Source organism: Eleutherodactylus coqui, chromosome 7 (assembly GCF_035609145.1).
Source record: "Eleutherodactylus coqui strain aEleCoq1 chromosome 7, aEleCoq1.hap1, whole genome shotgun sequence".
Lineage (NCBI taxonomy): Eukaryota > Metazoa > Chordata > Amphibia > Anura > Eleutherodactylidae > Eleutherodactylus > Eleutherodactylus coqui.
The window spans coordinates 51294182-51298848 of NC_089843.1; the positions used below are offsets into that span (position 1 = coordinate 51294182).

Below are 4667 nucleotides of genomic sequence, written 5' to 3' on the forward strand. Positions count from 1 at the left end.
TGATGGGAGGTCAGAATTTGTCACAAGAAGCATTAACTGATGACCCCTTCCTGTCAGAACATGTTAGCAACTACATCTAATTAGTGGTGGCTACAAGGAGCTTCCTGTCCACATGGGCCGATATTCCTGCAGAACAATTTCATCACCCAATGGAATCTACATCATAATAAATCGCTGCAGTTCTGAAGACCAAAGTGCTGCTAGATGGGGTCTCTAATAAAGTGGCCATTCAGTGTATATTTCATCAAAAAATTAAATAATCAGTTTTGGGTTAATTAACCCATAGGATACTGACTTCATACAGGTCTGGTGTGTATATGAAGACTAACCATGGCCCAGTAGCAGTTCTTCCCCTCCTACAAACTCAATCTTCAGTGACCTTGCAGAAGTCACGTTATCCTCTTGTACCCCAGACTCCAAAGACGGCTGCGGCATTAATTCCATGGCCACATTAATAATAACAATTGAACCTCCCAAGGACATCTCAGCGCAGGAAAAGACATGCTTGTATTTGTTTACGAAGAAAGGGATTATCATAATTAAGAAGCTATATAATCTTCTGCACACAGAGGGAGCAGTCAGTGAATTATGGAGCCCCAGATATCTGCAGCATCAGAACTCCGGGAGACTCAGTCCTTGAATGGTCTTCCCTCTGAATGTCAAATGCCTTGGGAAGACAGCTGAAGCATACAGGCCACCGACTTTGATCTCTCTGTGCGAAGAGCTCAGGCTTTTGAAGAAGAGATGAGACATTTAGAAGACCCTTTTAAGCTGCAGCAATTATCTCCTAGGTAAAAAATATTATATGTTTGATTATAGTCTTATTGTATGTGTCCAGTGTAAATGTTCTAATACATTATGAGATGTTAATTCTGAACGCAGCCGATCCTGCGCTCTCCAGAAGGCTGATTATCATATAGTCATCTGATATGAATTGGTGAGATTTTGGGGGTTGGGTTATTTTAGTTCTGTGTAACTTGTTGTTTATACCTTTAGGTAGTTTCCAAAGTTTACTATGAGAAATAATAGCTTGTATATTTCAGATTAATGTTTGTATTCGCAATAAATGTGTATATCGCATGTCTTATGTATATATTATTGAGTTCAGTATCCAGCAGTATTACTATGTATATATTTGTGTAGTACATTATGGACTTTCTACTTATTTTTACTATTTCTAGTTTCAAATATTTTTTTTACATGTAGATATAAATAGAATGTGAATTGAATGTACCCCTGTTTCCCTGAAAATAAGACATACCCTGAAAATAAGACATAACATGATTTTCCAGAATTTTTGAGGATGCAAAATGATTTTTCAGGCTTTTTGAGGATGCTTGAAATATAAGCCCTACTCCAAAAATAAGCCCTGCTAACAGTTAATTTAAAAAGTCAATTTAAATAGTGTCCAGGCAGCTATACATGTAAAAAAAAGTTTAACCTTTTTGAACAAAAATTAATATAAGACACTGTCTTATTTTCAGGGAAACACGGTATCTCTTACATTCTTTCTATTTGTTTCTTTCTTGCTTTCTACTACACATATCTCTACAGTGGATATAGGAAGTCTGCAGACCCCTGTTAAAATGCCTTTTTTTTGTCATGGTGAATAATCTGACAAAGAGGACTCATTTCAGATTAATGCCCACCTTCGATGTGACCCGTTATCTGTACGGTCCTATTAAAAAACAAGATGAAATTTTTTTAGGGTGGAGAAACGAAAACATAAATAAAATAATGCGTTTGCATGAATGTGCAGACCCTAAAACGAATACTTTCTTGATGTACGCTTTGACTTTATGATGGACTTTTGGGTTGGTGTCTATCAGCATGGCACATTTTGATTTGGCAATCTTTGTTCACTCTTCCTTGCAAATGCGCTCCAAATCTCTCCGATTGCGAGGACATCTCATGGGTAGCGCCCTCTTCAGGTCATCTAGAGATCTTCAATGGGATTCAGGTCTGAGCTCTGCCTGGGCCATTCCAAAGCTGCAATCTTCTTTTGGTGGTTTGGAGGCATACTTTGGGTCATTGTGGTGCTGAAAGGTGAAATTCAGCTTTTTTAGCAGAGGCCTGCAGGTTTTATGCCAAAACGGATTGATATTTGGAACTGTTCATAATCCCCTCCACCTTGACTAAAGACCCAGTTCCAACAGCAGAAAAACAGCCCCGAAGCATAATGCTGCCTCCACCATCTTACTGTGGGTATGGGGTTCTTTTGGTGATGCGCAGTGTTTGCTTTGCACCAGACATACGTTTTGGATATATAGCCCAGAAGTTCCCCCGTGGTCTCATCGGACTATAACATGCTCAACCACATACGTCTGGCAGACTTGATGCAGGTTTTGGCAAAACCAGGCTTATATGGTTTGTAAGAAAAGGCTTCCGTCTTGCCAGCCTACCCCACAGCCCAGATACATGAGAATATGGGAGATGGTTGTCACATGCACTACACAATTGTACTTTCTAGAAACTTCTGCAACTCCTTTAATGTTGCTGTAGGCCTCTTGGCGCCTCCCAGACCAATTTTCTTCTGGACTTTTCACCAATTTTTGAAGGACGTCCAGTTCTTGGTAATGTCACTGCTGTGCCAAATGTAACCCACTTCTTGGTGATGTCTTCACTGTTTTCCATGGTATATCTAATGTCTTGGACATTTTTTGTTCCCCTTCTCCTGACTGACACCTTTCAACAATCAGATCCCTTTAATGTGTTGTAAGATCTTTACGGACCAACTAAGAAAATGTCAGGAAAATCCTCCTAGAAGAGCCAAACTTTATATGGGGCAAATCAGAATCACTGTAAGTAATGGCAGCGGAGTGCTGACTACTCTATCAGAAGTTTAAATGTGATTGGCTAATCACGACCACACCCCCGAATATAAGAGGGTGTTCATATTAATGCAGCCTCATTAGTTTAGTTAAAAAAAAAAAATTAGTCTAGAGAATGTCAGTTTGTTTTCCAATGGAATTGTTCCAATAACAGAACACATTGAAGGTGCAAATAAATGTGAAATGATTCATCTTGGTCGACTTTTGTAACATGACAAACACTTGGTATTTTAATAGAAGTTTGTAGATATTATATCCTATCTATCTATCTATCTATCTATCTATCTATCTATCTATCTATCTATCTATATATCTCATATCTATCTATTTATCTATCTATCTCATATCTATCTATCTATCTATCTATCTCATATCTATCTATCTATCTATCTATCTATCTATCTATCTATCTATCTCCTATCTATCTATCTATCTATCTATCTATCTATCTATCCCATATCTATCTATCTATCTATCTATCTATCTATCTATCTATCTATCTATCTATCTATCTATCTCCTATCTATCTATCTATCTCATATCTATCTATCTATCATCTATCTATCTATCTATCTATCTATCTATCTATCTATCTATCTATCTATCTATCTATCTATCTAACTATCTCATATCTATCTATCTATCTATCTATCATATCTATCATATCTCATATCTATCGCATATATCTATCTCTCATATCTATCTCTTATATATCTATCTAATATCAATCTATCTATCTAGATCATATCTATCTATCTCATATCTATCTCATATATCTATCTCATATCTATCTATCTAATATCTATCTATCTTCTATCTATGTATCATATATCTATCTCTTTTATCTATTTATCTCTTATCTATCTATCTCATATCTATCTATGAACCATATATCTATCTCTCTTATCTATCTATCTATCTATCTATCTATCTATCTATCTATCTATCTCATATCTATCCATCCATCTCATATCTATCTATCTCATATCTATCTATCTATCTATCTATCTATCTATCTATCTATCTATCTATCTATCTATCTCATATCTATCTATCTATCTATCTATCTATCTATCTATCTATCTATCTATCTATCTATCTATCTCATATCCATCTATCTAATAATCTATCTCATATCTATCTCTTTTATTTTTTCAACTCAAATATTGAATTGCTTTATGAACAATTATACCATGGCTGTTGGTGTTTTATTTCTGCTCGTATATTTAAGTTTTGTATTTTGTTACATTATTTATTATAATACACATTTTTGTACATGGCAGTAGCACAAACCCCTGAATGTAGTATTATTTAACCTGTTCCGAATCTAATTCATAACATTCCTGCGAGTCAGTTCTTAGGCAGAGTGCAGGGTTCTTGTTCCAGGAGACAGTCTTGCGGTTAGTCGTATGCACAATTTAAACATCCACCAGATGTTCTTTTCCGCTTTAGACAGTGGTTAAAAAAATATATAAAAATCTTGTGTTCTGGACAGTCAGTGAAGTCAATAATCGCTTTTAGAACACTTCCAGAAAAAAGGATTAATAAGCAGTACAATAAACTATATCAAACAGCAAAAAAATCAAACGAAAATCTGACCAACGCGGTTTGGCGACAGGGACGCCTATGATTGAATTACACTTTAATAGCTTGTTCTGCCTTCATAAACCTTATTTATTACAGCCGAATCTTACGTTGTCTTGATTTATGTTGGAACGTGGTGCTTATTAGAAAAAAACATCTCCCATGGGAAAGTCCCATGAACTTCACTGAACACTGAAAGCATTTTCAATTAGTCAAAGTGTTAAAAAAAGCTATGTTTTTTAAAAAATATAC

The 4667-nt window shown here is 35.7% G+C and overlaps 1 long non-coding RNA gene across 1 annotated transcript in view; it reads left to right on the forward strand.

Moving 5' to 3' along the window:
- Positions 1–426: 426 nt before the first annotated feature.
- Positions 427–4667, forward strand: part of LOC136573318 (uncharacterized) — a 15129-nt gene continuing 10888 nt past the window's right edge. The window contains exon 1 of the long non-coding RNA XR_010785868.1: positions 427–791. This is a non-coding gene — a long non-coding RNA (uncharacterized lncRNA). The remainder of the gene's footprint in view (positions 792–4667) is intronic.